The 21,523-nt window shown below is 39.2% G+C and overlaps 1 protein-coding gene across 4 annotated transcripts in view; it reads left to right on the forward strand.

Moving 5' to 3' along the window:
- Window positions 1–2,821: 2,821 nt before the first annotated feature.
- Ken (zinc finger and BTB domain-containing ken and barbie protein) overlaps window positions 2,822–21,523 on the forward strand; it is a 35,721-nt gene continuing 17,019 nt past the window's right edge. For 3 of the 4 annotated variants that reach the window (XM_072886340.1, XM_072886343.1, XM_072886346.1), the window contains exon 1: window positions 2,822–6,030. The gene's annotated coding sequence lies outside the window, so the exon portion shown is untranslated. The remainder of the gene's footprint in view (window positions 6,031–21,523) is intronic. The other variant, XM_072886345.1, reaches the window with a different exon arrangement.

Consider the following 21,523-nt stretch of genomic DNA (forward strand, 5'->3'; position numbering starts at 1 on the left):
GTTGAAGCATTTCGCGATCGATTGCTCGTAAAACGCCGCCGCAACCAACGACCAGCATGTTGATATAATTCTTGATGAGAAAGAGATCTTTATACTGTGCCTGTGTATTTTTCGAAAAAGGGTGCAAATGAAAAAGAGGAAAAAGAACGAAAGAGGGAGAGAGAAAGAGGGAGAAAAGAAGAATTAAACGAAAGTGTTGTGCGAAGTTATGGGAGAAAGATAAGAGAAAGGAAAAGCCGAGAGTGATGAAGTTCCATCGATCTGTTGTTTCGTGAATGCTTGAAGATATGCGCCGATTCTTGGAATACGTGCAAAAGTTGCAAGAAAAATGCAAATTATAAGAAAGCAGAAAGAAAGAAAGAAAGTTCACTTTATACAATTTATCACAGAATATTTTTGTTTTCAATTTATATATATCCAAATAATCTTGCACTTTATCTAAATCTAAAGTAAAATGTTAATGTTATGTTGGCAACAGTCGGAAGTAAAAAGTCCTCTTTTCAAATAAACGGTAAGAAAAAAATTTAATTTTTACAATTTTGTTTTGTATATTAATTATTAAGAATTTTGTAATAATATATTGTATTATTTTGAATATAACTTTTTCAATTCACCATTAAAATATTATAATTAAAAAAATTGTAAAATTTTAATGGTAAATTGAAAAAAATGACGGATAATTAATACAAAGATATCATACAAATAGAAGAGACGATAATATATTGTGAATTAATGTAAAAAGGAAGAAATAAATAAAGATTGATGAGTTGGCATTAAAGAAAAGAGACTCTGGTTAAGCATTGTAATAACAGAATAGAAAAATGGCAGAGAAAAGGAAACATGGGTCAGAACGTAGGAGTGGCGATATCTCACCAATGCTGAACTGGAAGAAAAAAGGTATATAGAAACAGAAAAGGATGAACGGAATAAGGAGGCGGAGTAAGAAATTGTGTATGGATACATGTATGGAGTCCATATTGAAATGATGAAATGAAAGAAAAAAAATGAAAGAAAGGCAAGGGATATAAAAACGGAAGGGATAAAAGGGCGGAGTAGAAATTGCAGGTACAACGCGAAGAGAGAAGGAAAGAAACGTGCAAAAGAAAAAATGAACAGAGATATGACAGAAAGAACGTTCAGGAAGTTGTGAAGGACATATAAAGGTCCAGGAAGAAATATGCCAAGATCGCACAGTAATCCTTACAGCCTTTTCTCTCTCTCTCTCTCTCTCTCTCTCTCTCTCTCTCTCTCTCTCTCTCTTCTTCTTTTTTTTTCTTTGGATCCATTCTTATTACATATTACACGTACGGGCTCTTATATTACACCATTGCGGCGACAAGGAGTGTCTCTATTCCGAATGATGAAGACAGAAACACATAGACTATTCAGCTTGATGTGCGTATATTTCGCATATGCTATTGAGTAAAAAATAAAGAAATGAAAATAGAGTCTAAGATATTCAAGACTGAGAGAGTGAGTCAGAATAGATGAATTGGAAAAAAAGAAAAGGAAAGGGAAAGAGAGCGAAAAGGAGAAAAAAGAAAGAGAGACACAGAAAGACAACAACAGAGAATCATGCTCCAATAAAACGGGTAGAGACCAGAGAGTATGTTCTTATCGTGACGCGCACGCCTGTGCATGTGCATTCTGACAGCGCACGTAAGCCACACGCGTACACGCACACATGCGATTGCTCATACGTACAGATATGTATATTTATATATATGTACAGACAGAGAGAGAAGAAAGAAAGAGAGAGAGAGAGAAAGAGCAACACCTCACCAATAAGACCTAGGCAAGAGAGCTATTTGTAATGCAATAGAGCACCAGTGGGGAAAGAAAGAGTGGAGGAAGGTGGTGGTAGGTGGAGCGCTTATAGTGGGGGAGAAAGAGCGAGAAAGAAAGAATGGAAGTTAGACGGATGCAAAGAGAGAGAGAGAGAGAGAGAGAGAGAAAGAGAGAGAGAGAGCAAGATGAAAGAAAACAGAGAAAGAGGGAGAGGGAGGGAGAGAGAGAGAGAGAGAGAGAGAGAGAGAGAGGAGAGAGAGAGAGAGAGAGAGAGAGAGAGCGTTCTCGACGAAGAACCAATACTACGATCCCTTTACAAACGGACTCACGGACTCGTAAGGTCTCCTCCTCTTTGAACGCAGAGTATATCGTTGTGAGTTCTCGATGGAGAGAGACGTGCTTTACGGACCCTCAACCCTTTCTGAATTTGCTTGTAAACCCAAAGGGGCCCACCTGGCCTCCACTCTACCACTACTGATCCGCCACACTGCCGCTACAACTACTACTGTCACCGCTACACCACCACTACCGGCGCACGTCGCTGCACTCATTGGATACATTAGAGTATCGCTGATGTGCCACCACTACCAACGTGCCGGTAACCACCACCATCGCCGCCACCTCCTGCCGACCATCCGACTCTACCTCTCTTCGCGCTTACCTAGGACCAGACAGAGAAAGAGGGAGCGCGAGCGAGGGGAAGAGTGAGAGCGGGAAAGAGAAAGAAAGAGAGATTGATTTAAGAGAAAGAGAGAGGTAGGGAAAGAGTGAGAGAGGGTCCCGGCTTTGCGCAAAAGTTACGACGGAGCGAAGAGCAGTGAGACATACCGCGGAGACCGGAAGAGAACCCTCTCTCCCTAAAGAAGTCCTCTGACAAGAGGAGCGAAAAAGAGAGAAGGAGAGAGAGAGAGAGAGAGAGAGAGAGAGAGAGAGAGAGAGAGAGAGAGAGAGAGAGAGAGAGAGAGAAAGAGAAGAACCAAAAAAGAGGGAGGTAAAGAAAGAGAGAGAAAGAGAGAGGAGAAAAGAGAGAGAAAGAGAGAGAGAGAGAGAGAAAGAGTGACAGTAAATACATACTTGCAGAAAACATACATCGTTCTAATCGAGAGTGTCTCTGCGAGCGCGGAAGTGTGTTACAGACTATCACGAGTAAAACTGACAACATTCTCACACGCTGTCCGTCGCGTAAGGACACGTGCTGCGCGACCTAAGTGCCTCCGAACATCCCGCGGGATTAATTCGTTTGAATTTTTTTTTTTTTATTTATTACTTGTGATTTTTCGTGAAAATCTCTCCTACGGACAGAGCCTGGACGTGTTGTCATCTTTGACATTTTTGCGAGTGACATATTTAAAAATACTACCCGTGTGTCACATGTTCGCTCGCACGTGTTTCGTCGGCGCGCGTGTTTGTCAATAGGATACGTTCGAAAGAGAAGAGATACGAGAAAGTCTTTTGACAGTTCCAGTTTGCGTGTCAAGAGTTAGCGCTGGCTTTCGATTTGGTTCCGCGATGATTGATACTTGTCAACGAAGAAGAGCTATAAGGAAGTGAGAAAGGAGCAGCAGAAAAAAGAAAGAAAAAAAAAGGGCAAGAAGAGAAAATTGAGGAAGAGGAAGAAGAGGAAGAAGAAGCAGAAGAAGCCTCGAAGCGGAGAGCAGGACTCGCCGCACGCTCGCCGCTTACGTATCAGCAAGAGCGGGCCGCGTTGTGTAAGAGCTGAAAGTAAAAGTTGAAACCGCTGTTACTTGAGCTCGCGGGAGCGCGTGCTGCGCGCGCTAAAATCCGATCCTGCCTCCCGTAAGCTACGAGCATAGCCGAATATCTCTTGCCTCTCTCTTTATGCCCGTCTTTCTCCGATGATTTTTGTGTGCTCTTTCTCCTAAAGATAGACAGAAAAAAAAGCGACGAAATAAGAAAGAGAGAAAGAGAGTGTGCGCTCGCGCGCGCGCGCGGGTGTAGTGTGTGTATGTGTGTGTGTGTATTTGTGTGGTATATGTGTATTCGCGCGTCCGGATTCGCATAATCACGGACGCCTCTTCGACGCCCTTGACGAGAAACGCCGCGGAGGACGTGGAGGATCTATCCGTGGAAGTCGGAGAGGGCGTGCTAGGGAAAGAACAAGGAGAAGAGAGAAGAGGGACGGCGCTCTCCGTTCATTGCGTAACCGACGTTTTCTAGTCCGCTGCTTCGCGAAATACGCTCGCGCGGTATTTCGCTCGCGCGCTCGTTCGCGGAGGAGGTGTATCCGCGCGCGTGGTGTTGACGATACCTGGTGATTTCCCGTCGTGATTGAAAACGCGAGCTGCACGGTGCTAACGGCGCTAAAAACGAGCGATGGAAAGTAAATGCGCGTTTCACTTTGTCCAGCGCGAAACGCGAGTGTTCAAGGTCACCATCGTTGATATATCCCATCGATAATCCCTCCATTTCCGGAATTACTAGAGAGCGATCTTTATCATCGTCATCATCATTATCATCATCATCATCATCATCATCCTCGTCGTTGTCATCATCAACTGGGTAACACCACCACGGTGGAAGGACTCAACGCGGTATTCGCGTGCGAATTTAACCAGTCTCTCTCTCTCTTTCTCTCTCGGTTCGCGATCGACAGCGCGCTCGCTTTTACCTCGCCGCCTCGTCCGGGCGCAAGAAGTTTCGCAAAAGGGATTACAACACGCTGAAGAGAAAGGAGACAAACAGACGGAAAGGGAGACGCGGAAGGGAAAAGGACAGCGAAGAAAGAGAGAGACAGACCAAAACGGAGAGGGAGACAAGGAGCAAGAGGAGGAGGAAGAAGAGGAGAAGGAGAAGGAGAGAAACATACCGCGATACGACACCCGTGTGCGGGAAAACCACAGGAGGAGGACGCGGATCTTTCGCGCGGAGGACAGGAATCCTCGCGATCGTCGCCTGGTTCGACGAGGACGAGAAAGGTCGGAGGAAGTCGAGGGCTCGCTCTCTCGGAACGAGGAGAAAGAGGCGGAGGGCAGACAGACCGTGTAGGACGGGTCTGAAAGACGATCCGGATGTGGCGAGAGCTGCTCGCTTTCCGCTCTACCGCTCTCCTGTCGATTCTTACCGACATTGAATTCGTGGAGAAGAGTATCATCATCGCCGTCATCGTTATCGTCGTCGTCGTCGTCGTCGTCGTCGGTATCGTTGTCGCGCGAGAAATTTGCTAATCCGCGAATAAAGGTGCTCGCATTGGAGAACCGTCACCGGGGGACACATACGACCGAGCGGAATTAAAAGCGCGTTTAAAAAGGTTAGCGGGATAAAAAAGGCGCGCGCGCGAAAGGATAAGAGAAAGGAATAGGAGCCACCTCCGAGTCCTTGAGAGTACCCAACGGGTAAAAGTGCCGCGCGCAGAGAGCCAGCCGGTTGACCCTGGACAGTCAACGGAGCAGACTTTGTGAAAAAAGTTCTTCGCGTCGTCGCCGTCATCGTCGTCGTTGTCGTTGTCGTTGTCGTTGTCATTGTCGTTGTCGTTGTCGTTGTCGTTGTCGTTGTCGTTGTCGTTGTCGTTGTCGTTGTCGTTGTCGTTGTCGTTGTCGTCGTCGTCGCCCTTCGTCATCATTGCGGAAGGGTCGTCCGCGAATCTGCTCGCTGTGCACGTCGATCTATCGGGGACGCGCGTTGTATGTGCGTAGTGTGCGTGCGAGAGGCAAAACCACGTGTGTGTGACATCGCCGCATTTAAAGGAGCAGCCGAACGGAACGCGATGACAAGAAGAATCGGGAGAAACGGCTGAAGGAATCACCGGTGAAAATCCGACAATCTCGTCCAACCGGCTTTCGAGATTGATTTTCGTTTGATTTTTCATCGAAGAACGTATCTCCATGTCTCTTAGTGTCAAGTGATAAAGTGTCAACGTCGCTGATTTTTTTTCTCTCGACAATCCGAATTGGAGTACCTTTCGTGTTTGAGTTTCTCTTTCTCGTTCGACGTCGTTGCTACTGATCTGTTTCTCTCGTGCTCTCAGTGAGTGATCCATGCCGTGGAATATCAATGTACGTCACGTGTCTACAGCGTCGTTCACGTTGCCGCTGTCACGGGATCTCGGCTCGACGTCGCCGGCTCGCAAGGAGGATGCCTCCACGTGATTCGACGAGATAATCCTGAAGGATATATGTATATATATATAGGTATATATATATATATACATAAATAACGCGTCGCATTGCCCATCCTGGATACCATTGTCGATCGCACGTTGGATAGCAGCAGAAAAAACATAAGGTGAGAATAATTAACTACACAACTCTTATGGGTATGTTTAACAATTTTGATGATTCAATTACATAATTTATTCCTCCTTTTTTTCGAGAATCTATTTTTTTTAGAATATCGAAACAATGTTAACTGATGAGTCGTGTTAATTATGCGATCGTCCTGATAGATTCTCGAGTAAAGTAACGCGTTGCATAAGACGATTGAGAAATTAGCACGTTCGCCTCCACATGCATCGCGGCGGTTTATTTCTCACGCCAGCGATATGTTTTACGCTTGTATTGACGGCCAAACTTAAGGTAAACAATCGACAGGTGCTGTAAATGTCTTGTACTGTATCGACAAGTGCAAGTAAACGTCTGTATACTATAAGTTTTGTTTCTCACGTTGGTCATGTACCGCCGGCGATATATGTATACGCGGCAGTGAACGTGTCAATTTCACCACCTGCGTTTTGACGAGTCAAACGCGATTTCGAATATATCAGATGGAGGTCTCGGGGTAAATTGTTCAACGAAATTGTGCGAACAACTTGGATGATTTTATCATCGCTGGTGCACAATATTTTGAATATTGCGTTACAAAGAGATGGATCGAATAGAGTGATAGAGAGTAATTAAGGATAAATTGCGCTGCGACCTCTCGGGTTAAATGGTCTTGACTCGATCATTCTCTCTGTTATTACTGGCGTCCGATATTTCGATAGTAGGTGAGTCGGCCGTTCGCGTTGTTAGCTCGAGTTCGGGTTAAGGATGATCGATGATGTAATGTTGACATAAGCGTTAGAAAATGTTTGCGGCCACTTTTACGGATATGATAGGATAAAGTGAAAAGATACAGGTATCGATCCGTGCGACAACGATTGGCGTTTAGTCGCGCGTTTAGTTACGCGATATATATCATATATATGACGACAGAGATTCTTTTCGTTTTCGCCGATATGTACGGATTTCCCTTCGTATTCAAGGACGACGTCCAATCTTTCGTCAAGTCTTTATCGACATATTTCCGCGACTTATTGTCGTCTTTGTATCCGCGAAACGGTGAAACTGCGGGCGATAATGAGGCAATTGTCCCGCGACGGTGAACTGGCATTTCGATTCGCGATTGGATTCAAGAGACAGTGTAAATTAATGCGGCGACGTAATTGGTAGCAAAAACGAAACGACAAGGCCTACCGCGCCGCGAGGGACAGGTAGATGGATTGCGGCGAACCGCGCCGACAATGGGAAAATATGATCGGTGGTATATGCCACCGAACACACAAGTGACATAGTTATTGCTTTTTAAAAAAAAAAGAGAGAAAAAAACTATTTTTCTCCATCTGTGAAAGCTTGTGCTGAGCAATATCCGCTGAACAATAATTAACTTTGCTAAGCCAACGAAATGCAAATCTTTGTTGTGTGTCACGAGGATATTTATTTCATTTTGTAATTCTAATATTCCACGAGAAAACGTATTGTCAGGTGAATACATAAATACAATATGCGATCGTAGAGAGAACTCTTTCTTCGTATAACTTGATGTGTACGATCAGAAAAAAAATGCGGAAAATTAATTCATATTGGTATGCACAATCTAAAAAAAAATCTATTATGGTAAAAAAAAAATGCTAATAATATTAATGCGATTTGTATCGAATGAACGTTTGACGAATAAACGTATGCATTATATAATCTTTCTTATCATCGTAAAAATTTTGAAAGCATTCGCGATATGCCGACTATTTTATTTAAAGTTTTCGTGGAAAACAGGAAACGCGATTGAAACTGTACTTACTACAGTGACGCGAATAAAATGCGCTTAATATCACACGCAGCTTGTAATAGGCAGGCAGCTTAAAACTCTCTCACGAGGTGGTAGGAAGGTAGAGAAGGTAGGAAAACTTCTTTTGAATATAATAATTCAAGTTCACAGTGGCAGCACCATGGAGTCGTGGATTATTATGGACGAGTGTTGCGTAATCGTTTAAAAAAAAAAAAAAGAAAAAAAAAAAAAAAAATAACTCGCGCGAGACCAATGCGGTCATCAATGGCGCGGAATGACGAATCGGAAAGAAAAAGCGATCTCTAGTCAAGGTCGCGTATCGAAAGGTGCCTTTGCGTTCGCCATTTCATCTTGCCATTATTTGTCAGAGAACTCGTATGGCGTTTGTTCTTACATAGTGCACAGACTGCACATAAAGACACATATACCGCGAATGCAACAGAAATCACCGCCGGGTTCTCAAAAGGTGAACCAGTCGAAATTCCGGGTTTCCTCTACTTTTTGCACGCTTCGCATCACGCTCGTTTCTCTTTTCTTCAACGAAAATAATCACAGTGTGAGAAAGCATATTCGGTAAGCAATAGTTGTGATGTAAATGTTCTCTTTCTAGAATACACGTTTTATAGCAACGTGTACATAAATTATTTATAGATTCAGTGTTATTTAGAATAATATATTTTTTTTACTAGTAATTTTTATTTCTTATTTCTTTTTTTTGCGCGTTTTTTTACAGCTAAAAAATTATTCATTACATATATTATATTTTCTAATTAAATCATCATTATAATCTTATAATTTTGTGAAACCACTTCATTTTATATAAGTTTTTATTTGTTTTCATTACTCTCTAGTATTACTTTATACAGAAAAAATTTTATGTACATTGAAAAAAAAATAGCTTGATCAAAATTTGGAAGGAAATTAAAACTAAACTTTCCTTCTTAAATAAAAATTGATAATAACGTTACAGCTATATATATTTACAGGCCTTTAACATAAATCGCAAATGAATTCTTCATGTTAATTAGCGATACCCTGTTACGGAGTTATTCGCATTATTGTTTGCGCGAATAAATTTGACTATGTCAACTATTTGATTGGCTAATCATATGTATTGGGGACCTAATTCGCAACAAAGATTTATGGCAAAATCATTTAACGCAGTCCAAAATGATTTTGACAGTTGTTATTCGTGCCACCGAATACCTTTTACAATACATCGTCACTCTCTTCAAATTTGCCGAAGTCATTTTCGGAAGATTAGCGCGACGTGCAATTACCACATTATGCAACCAAGAAAAAGGACGAGCGAAAACTTGTCTGTAACAAGCAAGGATTATGAGTAATTAATATCCATTTGCGTCGATACCCGCTAATTAAAGGAAATATTTTGTAAACGTCAAATATTGCGTATAACATTTTGGAAGTTTCATACCTATATTCTGAAAATAATGACATTTAATTAAAAGGCTTTTCTATAATTATGGAAACAATAGTTTATATGTTCACAAATTTCACAGATTTATACTGTTGTTATTTGTTAAAATTGTTTTATCTAGATCGTTTGTATCGTTCAACATATCTTTCGGAAATGCTTCTAAAACAAATCAAATTATCGAATAATCGGCAACGAGATAGAAATGGATTACGAGATTGATACAATTAATTAATGAGATAAGGGACGATTTTATGATTTGCGATATTATCGAATACGAAAGGTAACACGCATTTAATACGCCCTGATATCAATCGGTCGCTATCTGACGTAGTAAATTGGAGCGAACCGCGAAATGAATCACATCTAATTCGCGTTAAATAAACTGACTAATTAGTTATTCCTGTTAATGGCAAACACCCCATTGAATCAGAAACGATTTAATTGCATTGAAATTTTTACTCATCTTTAAGAGAAATGACATTCTTCGAATCAATCAGGTTCGCTAATAAACGGAAAGAATGCCGCAGCACGTGGAGATATCGCAGTTGTTCGTCAATGACTGTATTGAGAATTACTTTGTTATTATCGCAACTTTATGTCATTAACGTGTATATTACGAGATAAACGCAATCGAGATAACAGATTCACACCAAGTTCTAATTGGATATTTGTAAATCTCTTATCAATTTTAATATCGTTTGTTTTCAAAATATAGATGCTTTTAACTTGCAAACTCGCGCGATCCGGATTTCTGTCAACATATACAATTAAAATTACAACGATAATTGCAAGTAACACGATATATCACATATATTATATTGATGATTATTAACAGATAGCTAGTCGTTTGCATTAATATTATAGATATAACACTGATATGCATAACTCGTACATCTACTCGAGTTTATCTCGAAGAAAGACAATGCACTTTTCTTCGTGTATTTCACTGGAGGCTTTTCCATCATCCACGGTTCGTTCCTTTCTCAGACGTTTCTTCTTCGCATACGCGCGATAAGACGCTTATTAAGACAACGCGTTCCCGCCGTGCGAGGTCCGTGGATTGGCCGAACCGGCGCGTTAAATAAAGTTGCAATTAAGAGAGCTAAAAGCTACGCGGCTGACTGTATGCCTTCTCAAGGCCTCGAGCCTCGCCAGAGCGTACTTCCGCTTCTGATTAGCTTCCTCTTTTCCCACATCGTCCTCGCCGAGCTCTCCTTCCCTCTCCGCTTGCCCTCCTCTTCCTTTCTCTCTCTCTTTCTCTCTCTCTCTCTCTCTTTCTTCCCATCATTCTTTTCCTTCCTCGTTTTTTTTTTTCTCTCCTCTCCGTTTCCCCTTCACATCTCTCCTCGCGGTCTCTCTTTATCTCCCGCCTGTGCCTTATCTCCGCACCGTGGGAATCCGCGCGTGCGATTCGCGCCGCGAGAGAGGAAGTTCTTATTCCTGTTTCTCTCGCACGTCGCTTTCGCGCCTCCGTAATCGATTCGGACGACGACTTGTCGCCGGATCCACTTGTTGATTCTATCAGACCACGTGTTACTATCTTCCTAGAGTTGTAAGACCAGTTGTAAGATAGATATCACATGGGTCTAATCGTCGTATTTGATTTAAGAAATTTATCTGAAGATTATTCTATATTGAGGAAATATTTCGATCGTTCGACCTTTGGAGTCATTGATATCATGGATCACACATGTCATTAGAGACTTAACGATCAAAGAAAAATGATGCTGCCATAATCGATCATAGCGATCGTTAGATTTATAATTGTAGACTAATCAGCATCATGTTGCTCATGGTAATTGTCGCAATTTCTAGAATTTTCAAAGAGAAACTTGCGTATGATTTATTTTTAGAATTCCCTCTGGAAATTTTCCATCAGATAGCCAATCCGATCACCCGACAAGCACCACGCGATGTCTGCGTAATATCGATCTAACGCGGGCGCGGTTATGACGTAGTAGAAGGACGATACTTTATCTGGATTCTCTGGATTGTGGCGGGGGACATGTGCGAGGCTCCGGAAACGTGTAATGCGTGACGCGGACGATTTGCATAAAACGGCGCAAAGTTACAAGTTTACGGATGCACGGCGAATAAATTTACGTAGATAATGGCTTCCTATCTACGCACATTGGTACGTAGAATCACCGGCATGTAGGTAGGTATCGCGGCTTTCTCAGCACCTTTGAAGGAATTTGTAGCGTGAGAATTCAGAAAGCACGTTTCTGTGAAGGCACGTTTTTTCGGCTGTCGTTTGTTAGGATTCTGACATCTCAAGAACGAGTGAATTCTTTTCAAACGAAGACTGCGAAAGTCATTATGCTGTGAACCGAAGAAGAATGCCGTTATTATCGTTTGCGTCGACTATTATCATTTGCGGTGAGAGACTTTAATTTCAGATAAATTATTCGCGACTATCCAAAAAATTGGTCGCATTATTGGAGAAACTCTCTCTAGTCAGATAATTATAAAGGAACAGGAGAAATGATCACTTGGAAAGGGATAGGAGAGATGATTATTCTGTTATCAACATTAATTAAATTGGTACAAATCGATACGCGAGATAAATAAATCGCAAATATTATTGTTTTGTCGATATGATAATTATAAAGGAACTGTAATTGTACGAGCTGGTACAGTTCGTTACATATTGAAGTATATATATATACATTGGAATCTATGCATGCGACATTAAATAGCAGATCTTTTATATAAATACGATTTTGACGGTGCCAAGATTTAATTTAATCTCAAGTTTTTACATCAATATTTTTGGACCTTGTTAAAAATAAAAAGCTGCAGCTTGTTGCAGCCAGACATAAAATTTGTAATTTAAAGTATGCTGTCAAAAAATAGCTCCTTTACAATGTCTATGTCAATGCATTGAGATTTAATAGCTGCGTACAAAGAGATAATTATAGCTCAAAGTACCTAGAAAACGAGCTAACGAGTTAATGCATTCTCACAATTTTGTCAATAATTAAACTGAAGGGTGATCAAGGATCGAAATTGGTTTTTGTCGCACAGCGGCTACACGGGCTTGCGAAAAGCGTGACTTTAACGATTTAGGACGTTAGGCGAAAATGTTTCGTTCGCCGCGTACACTTTCACCAGAGCCGAGTCGTGCCGAATTGGCAGGTATGATTACGACGGCCGATGAAATTTCCGTCGATTGTACGAAATACGGTTGTTCACGTGTGTGTTGCGCTGTCCTAAATATCACGTATATCTGAAATGAGCCTCGTGCGCAATGCTCCTCGTCGCAGTTCGCGAAGAAAGTTTCGCGCGCATTCCTATTTTTAACTCCCCCGCCACGTCCCTACGTAATCGAGTATAAACCCGTCTTCCCAGACGTGTCGCAACCTTGAAAGTTTGGCTCTCGACACACTCGTAAATTTCTTACAGAGTTTAGCTGTTCGTCACACATTACTCCGTGCACAATGTACGCATGAAGCTTATTCAAATGATTTATCGACTAATATTGCGTGTCGGGGAATTTCATATTTGAAATTGTGAACAAATCATAGGCCTATATTTCTTATATTATCACCTCACGTGTGCTGTATAAATTGTGTTAATCTGTTTGCTTTTTTAATTAAATTTTTATTTGTAAAAATGCAATTCTTTTTCAATTTTACATCACGTTTTTATTGTATGTCCAACTTATTTTTTTATTAAAAATTATTCATGAAAAATATAATATATTTCATGACAAATAAGATGAAATAATACATATTCGTAAATGAAAGGGAGGAATTTCTAATTTTATAATTAGAAAATGTGATGCATATTAGATTGATTATACCGTTCTGCATTGACAAACATAAAACCTGTTGAGTATAAATGCAAGAAGCATGTTTTATCGTTGTGCCGGATGTACGTACATTCGATGCACATTATAAACTGAAACATTATATTAAAAAAGATTCACATAATATAAATCTTCTTGTTATCCTACACGCGTGAAAGATCATTGAATCTATATTTTCGATTTAATTTAATATATAGCGTTTTACAAAATAGAGCTTGGTCATCATTATTTTGTAATTTAAAAGTCATATTTCATAGAGAAATGCCAGTTATTCTCGAACGTAGTTTATTTTTAACATTGTTTGCGCTTACATCGAATGAAAGGATTGTGAATCGGAAGGAACGTTAATTATCCCTTATTGTACATTCGACGCGTGGACGTGACAGTATATACAAAATTCTTCGCCACCGCAATTATTACGCAATTTTACAGGCTGAAATACCTAAAGCCAGGTCTACGCGACGGTGTCCGGTAGGTCGTAACGGAAAATTATCGCAAAGCCGGACGGAATCGCATGACAGGAGTACGCTCGCGAGAAAATACAAGCGTCCCTCTCTTCGCCTCTTTTACTGCAGAAAATCTGCGTCGCGATTCGCGCTTATACGTGCTTATATTAGCACGTGTGTATACACACACACACACACACACACACACACACACACACACACACACACACACACACACACAAATTATATACATATGTCGCTTCTGCGGGTACATACATGTACTTTAATCGGCAGCGACCGCCCGTATGGTATTTCGCTCTCGGTTCACGGGGCCCGTCGTTCTGTGGACTCGTGGCGATTGTAAATCTCGCGCTCTTGGGCCCCCGAGCGGGCGGGCGGCCCGGAGTTTGTACGGCGAGTAACAGCAGCGAGTACCTACCTTTACCTCTGCCAACCCTTTCTACCTTTCCTTTCACTTTCATCTATCGCGGGCCCCGCTTGTACACTCGACGAGGCCCCTTCGGGACTCACTCACTCACTCACTCACTCACTCACTCACTCACTCACTCACTCGCCGCCGCCCGCCTGCCTGCCTGCCTGCCTGCCTGCCTGCCTGCCTGCCTGTTACACCGCCTCCGTGTAACGTATTCGTATATGCGCGATGAAGAAAAAAGGATTGTATTATTGAAGAAACGGTAGCGCGAGAGAGAACCCTGCAGTGTCGGTGCTTGATGTGGGTATCTAACAGATGAAGAAATTCATCGGCTTGACTTTCTATCATGATCTTTTTCTTCTAAAGAGAATAAAGTTTATGAGATAGTGAGAAAATATTAATGACGTAAAATTTTAAGCAGTACCTCGATTAAATAAATACAAGATGTTTACACGAATAAAAATGATACGATCGAGACTAGATTAATGTTTGAACGCATTTTCCTCTCTGCAATATTTTTTTCTTAGATTTCAAAGAGTCCGCGTTACATGTAGAGCACACGCGGAAAACCTTTATTAAGATTACCATACTCGCACGTAATAGCTCGAACATGGATAGTCTAGTAACGAGCGAGCCAATTGATATATGCCTTTAAGAGAGTATCGTTTACGACGTTGAAAAAAATGTGCTAGGAAAATAAACACGCAATTACGTAGACGCGTTCATAACCGCGCATCATAGTTATGGCTGTAGTTTGCTACTGGAGTTTTCTAGCAAGTCGTAATTTCGCGTAGTATTCGCGTTATGACTCGCTCGAACGAAAATCTGTTTTCTGTTCACGTAGAGATTAAACGAAGTATGTATCGCGTTATAACTTCGTCTTCTATCGTCAAATCTACGGGCGGAACGAAATTTTCAAAAACCCTCACACCTGTTTTTTCTTCAGTTCTGCATTTTTAGTCAAATCTTAGCAATGCAACTTTAGCAATCGACTTATGTTCGTCAATAAAAATATTATTTCCATAAATTAAAGAAAAAAAAAAAATACGTACATAATAATTTTCTAGCATTACAATTAGAGAATATTAAATAGATAAACCTACATTATACATAATTAAAGGTATTAAATATGCAAATAGAAATCATAACATGACTTAACGTTTTACTACACTTCTAACTTTATTTATAGATCAGAATATAAATGTCATCAATGAGATTAGAAACGTTAAAAGGTTAAATATTCAATAAGAAAAGGACGCACATCTTCGAAATTACGTTGGTATTTTGTACGTAACACATTGGAGCGATGCGCGAGGAGGAACTGTAATTTCGAAGTAACGACTTGTGCTTGAAATGTTGTACGTCCCTATTGTACCTCGCATGAAATATGGCCGGTCGAGGGGTCGGTGAGGCGACAGTGAAAGTGTCCTAATTTTGGGTCGCGAAAGAGTTCACGCGGGGCCACAAACTATACTAATACAACGTGTGTATACACTTCTTACTGACACGCGGCTTTATCATTCTATTACATTTTGTTACAAACGCATAAATATTTAGTAATGAAAATAATATAAGATATACGTATTTAATGTCTAATAAAACGTATTACGTCATGTTGAAAATATCGGCGCAACTGGTTAGATAGATAACCAGAATTGAGGAGAAAGGAAAGCAATAAGTGACTTTGTAGTGACATGCTTTAAACAGTTTTAGATTTTTTTTATAATTCATATATTATTTTTGTTATACTTTTAGAATTTTTATTTTTTAATACAATTACATAAAAGATATATTTTTTAACTTTAAAATATTGCATTATCTTATATATTATAGCTATATATCTCATATATAAAGCTAATATTTTTTTTAGAGAGAGAGAGAGAGAGAGAGAGAGAGAGACAGAGAATTATATGTATATTATTATTTATAAATTTTTATGGTACAATTAAAGCAGTAGTCCAGTTTAAATCTTAAACAAACCTTTAAACAACAATGGAAAGTCAATCGTTGAATAAAATATTACATACATTTAGAACGTTAATGAAGATATAAATATTATTGAAATAATAATAGCATTTTAATATTTGACGCTTATCTTTATAAACTATGTTTCCGCTTCGTATAGTTGCAATCAGTGTTTCAGGCTATTATTAAAAAACTTGCAGCTTAGAATTTATTAATATACTTATTTATAAAAATTATAAAATTAAAAAAATTTATATTTATAATAATAGTCATATATCATAAATTAAAAGTATTTCAATAATTCCGTTATACGAACAACAGGCATGAAAGCGTAATAAAATTATTACAAAATATTTATTCAGTTTTACTGCAATTTAAATTAATATTAATATTAATACACGAATACAATAGTGCTTTATAAGCACGGAAATTAAATAGTATTAATAAATCCATTAGGTTTCTGCTGCCGCAAAGTTCGCGAGTGAAATTTACGTTCGTGCGGGCCGCGTTTTATGAAATAAATCCGCGAATTATGAAACAAAAATGACTTGTTTGTCGCCGGTAATCTTGCTCGGTTTCCCGACTTCCTCGCGCGTTTTCACCCGCACATCCGCCCGTTCGCGGAGGCGGACTTTCTTGCTTACGTGCCCGCTTACGTGCGACGCGCTCTCGTATACCTATAGCTAACTGCCAACGTAATTTCTCCTTTGCCATTGTTACTCTCAAACGATCTTGCAATCGTTGTCTCTCCCTCTCCTATGACATGCTAATCATCCTCAGAGCTCGTTACGTCGAGTATCACGTAACGGATGACCCGAATAACGGATTTCATCTCGTTTTCGACAACGTCAATGACAGCCGTTCATCTCTCACGGCCATTGCAAAAGGCTTGTTCACGGTCGATTAGTCAAAAGTAGAGCTTAAACTTGCAGTAACCTCGAGGAAATTGATTGCACGATGCAGGAAAGCGATTGAAATAATCCGTTACTTGTATACTTAAAGACTTAATTAATTGCCAATTTATTCTCGTAATAATCGCAATTCTGATGTTTAATAATCATCTCATGTCAATAATATTAATTACAATATCGATTTAGTAAAGCTTAGTATATACATACATATATAAAAGTGTGTAAATAAAGAGGATTGTTTGACATAAGCATATGAATCGTAAGAGAAGATAGCAAATATATATATATGTATGTTTTCAATAAAGTATCGATTTTTATGACTCTAAATAGTATTTATATTACGATTGTAACCATCGTATAGATACTAAATATTATTTACTAAATATTATTATTTTATTGAAAGGCGCATTTTATTAAAAAGCTGTCACGTATTTTGTATTTGTTAAATCGCTTTACGCATACTTAAATCTCATCGATATATTCTTACTATTTGGTTATCAGATTTACACTCGCATTTCAATAAATGCACGGAAGTCCATTGGCAATTTGAATACGTAACTATGACATTCGGATTGACTCGGTCAAGGTTGTGTCACAAATGATTCACAACTCATTATCGATTCTCAGTTTCAAGAGGACCTGTCTAACAGCTGCATCGTGTGTAATGAAAGGAATACGCTAAAATGCAATTCTTTACGTTTGAACAAAAAAGAAGATAAATAGCAAGAAACTTTTTTAGGCCGATTTCTTTCTTTTTAATTATGCATGAATCCTGTATTATTATTTCATTTAATTATGCATGACTACTGCATTATTATTTCATTTCTGAAAAATAAATTTGTAATTTTAAATTAAAATTTTATGAAATACTGACGTATTAATGTAAAATATAAATTTCGGCAAATAAATTAAATAAATAATTAAATAATATAAAATATGACCAAAAAGTTTGAATTTTAGACAGAATTTTCTCATAGTTAGTTAGTTTTACATACAAATTTTTTTTAGCTTCATTGTATTATAGAGATGCTCTTGATTATATGGAATATTGTTGTATTATTCGATTTTGGTGCTGGTTTTTCGAGCGTAACTCCAATCGCGCTTCGTGTATGTACCTTTCCGAAAAAGATAAAAAATTCTATTGTTGTAACGCACTTTCAGACACGGTGTACGCTTCTGGCGACGCACAGAGAATAGTGTTAAGTTATTTTTTTGGATTATAAACGATGCAGAAATATTAATAGAAAATAATAATGTATTTATATTTAAATCGAAAAATATTTGAAATATTTATGAGCAACAAAATATATGAGAATACTATTTTCACGAATTTATACTCATTCTATTTATTTTCTTTTACGACTCATGACTCTCAAATTTTTTTCCATTCACATTTTAAGAAATGCTAATTTTGTTTATAAATTAGCATTATAAAAAAAATTTATTTACAAGATTTTAAATTTAAATAAAAGATTTGAAATTATTATTTTAAATAAATATGTAATAGTTTGTTTCTCTTAAAACAAATATTTCAATTAACTGGAATTAGCATTTTAAATAAACACTTGCTACATTTGTTTCTGCATCTATTGTTCTTGCAAAAAATTTAATATTTTAAAATAATATAATATTTAAGTACAATATATATACACTATTTAAATAATTATTTTATTTTTGAAAATCTGCATTTGAAATGTACCCATCACTGCTTGCGTGCGAATAGACCGCGTTAGCGACAAGTATCCATCCACATTGTGAGATCATTGCGATTACGTAAGTGTCCAGCCCGCGATGTGGACGGGCATAAAAGTATCGTATGGCATATCGCTTCGGTGGACGCTACGCGCCGTACGCATTGTTTTACGTGTGCAATTTTGCACATTGCAATGAAATGAAATTCGCGAGAAGGAGGAAAATCGGGCGAGAAGATAATCGCAAGTATTTATGGACGGAATCAGATTTCGGTATAAGCGAAATGCTGAGCAAGGTTATTCCAAGATGTCTATATGTAGGAAATAAAGATTGATTTATGTTTGCGCCTAAGAAAAGCGCTGCGTGTCGCAGATAATACGAGACTATCGAAGATATTTTATCCGGGATTTCCTCCGCCATAGCGTGATGCAAATTAAACGATAATATCTCGCTGAGACATAATCGGAACGTCATTAATATTCAAACTACGTTTGAACGTTACCTCGAAAATTATACAATAATAATTATGTGACGTGTACAAGCTGTCTCGTTACATTCGTGTGCAATTTGAAAGGATCGCGACAAGAAGCGGGTGTGGTGATGCGTCTATAACAGGATGCACTTTTCTCTCGCGCCTTTACTTATATAACATCTTCATAAAGCTGACAGAAGACTTACCTTCACTATGCTTATGAAACGAGCGATGTGTGAATTAACTTCGTATACCTATAATATTCTACTATAATAAAATTTCTACTAAGAAACAATTAACTTCGAATTTATCAAAGTATCTAGAAATAAAGGAACGAGCAAATAAGACTCTATGTGTCGTATAAAAATCTTGAAGAAATTTCATTCAAATTTCAAGTGTGTCTGAAAAGTGAAGGTCTGATGGATGATGATGGACGAAAGATCGATCGCGGCGAACAAAGTTATGTAAGATTTGAAAAAGTCGACGTAACGCATCAAAAATCGTCCCAACTGATCTCGTCGCGAGTGAACGAGCGCGAATAATCGAAGGCTTAGATCAAATCGTTGATCCGACGAGTTTCATCGATTCTCTTGAACGATTCTCTCATCGCGATATCGATCCGCGGCATGTTTCTTCTTCGTCGACAATGTCGACGACTAGGCCGGATCTGTTCACGAGGAGAAACGACAACGTAACAACGATGGAAACAGGAATAATTATTCAAGGCTACCACGCGGCACAACAGAATTGTCTGATTAGCTATGTAGATGAAAGTCACGTTACGATTAAAGCGCGACGGCTATCGCGATAAACGATCGTATGGAATTCAATACAAGTGTCCTACGCTGCGCTTCCGGCGATGGTGAGCGGATAGCAGCTACAAAAATTGTCACTCGCGATGGTATCAGTATTATCAAAAACAATGTATACTCGTGAGCGTTAATTTAGTGTTAACGGTGAAAACCGCGCTTTTAATCGCGTAGTAATAGCGAATTTTTTTGTTGAGATGTGATTGATGACGTTTCAATTTCACTCTCTGTGAAAACGATTCTCGACAATTCCCTCTCTCGGACTAACTCTCGAGTTATGATCTGTATCATGCGTATGGTATGGACTGAGCCCTCGAAAGATAATTGGCACTTATATATCGGAATTTTCGAATAAGATAAATTATCTGTCAATCTGTAATATCCTTATCTTTTAGAGAGTTTGCTGTATGATTTTTTAAATTCTTTTATTTTTTAGTTTAAGCAAAGTTTTAATTTAAAATTAAAACTTTGCCCGCAGGTTTCCCAGAAGATGCATATTAGCAAAATTGCAAAGAGAGCGAGAGTTAACTTACCGCGAAGCGATCTTCGCTCGACATTCCTTGTTTCCGCCTGACTCACTTACACGCGACAGCAAGGCCATGCCAAAAGCGGCGATCTTGGCTGTATTGAAATACATTCGTGAGGCGTTTCCGAGATGGAGAATGTAAATGCGACATGTGAGAGGTTGCTCGTATAGCGTGCTGTCGAGAAAAAATTTATCTGCATCTTCCGACTTCCACTCTCCGACGTTGTTTTTTTTCATTAAAAAAACTGCTTTGAGTTAATAACGATGTTTGCAGTTAACATAAAATACGACGTCGAGACGTTATATAAGTCATACTTGTTCTTTATCAACGATATGCGTTTGATAATGTAACAGGTGGTTTTTTTTTTTTTTTTTTTTTTTTAGAAAAAAAGACTATAATAATATAATTTTATAATTCATAAATATTGATATTACATTAATAATGCATTTGCTATGTCAAGATTTTTGTTTTTGAATTTTATTCTATTTATTTTGAGGCTGAGTTATTCAGTTTTCCACAGTAATGAAAGATTTTTTTTGGAGGCATTTTTTTTCTTAAGGCCGACACAAAATTAATAAAAAGCATTTATTTTTTATTGTTCTTTGTTGTTACAGAAATTTAATTAATAATATGTAGCAAATATGATATTACAAGGTCTGTCAGATTTTCACTTTAGGCTCTGAAATAAAGTTTCGCTTTAATAAAATAGGCTGGATGTGCCTTTTGAATCCGGAACGGTGTTGCGCGCCTCTCTGTCAGACGGGAAACTGCACGACGGTAGAGAGGTAGGAGGAGAGGAAGAGGAGAAGCGCGCGAAAGGGGGAGCGTGCGGAAAGAGAAAGAGAGCGAGGGATGCGAGGAGAGAAAAACACCGAGCATTCTTGCGTAACGCGCACGCGTGCACGCGCGTCTCCCGCCGCGAGAATGACGGCGACGTGGGTGTATGTAGATCTAAGTAGCGAAAGGTCATCTCCGTTTAATAGTTCCCGATCGCGCGCATGCAGACCCAATCAGATCTCCCCGGATCAGATGACTAATCCGCCAGCTGGGACCGGGGGCCGGGGCCGGGGCCGGGGCCCGTCGTCAGGCGTCGACGCGTGCATCTCTCGCTGCGCAGTAAAAGTTGTTGCAGCTGACGAGCCCGCGCGCTCTTTGACATTGAGCGCATCCGAATCTCCTCCACCGCGCCGTCACTCCTATTTCCATTCTCGTCTGTCGATACAAAACAAGA

The sequence above is a fragment of the Anoplolepis gracilipes genome, chromosome 2 (genome assembly GCF_047496725.1).
Source record: "Anoplolepis gracilipes chromosome 2, ASM4749672v1, whole genome shotgun sequence".
In the NCBI taxonomy this organism is placed as follows: Eukaryota; Metazoa; Arthropoda; class Insecta; order Hymenoptera; family Formicidae; genus Anoplolepis; species Anoplolepis gracilipes.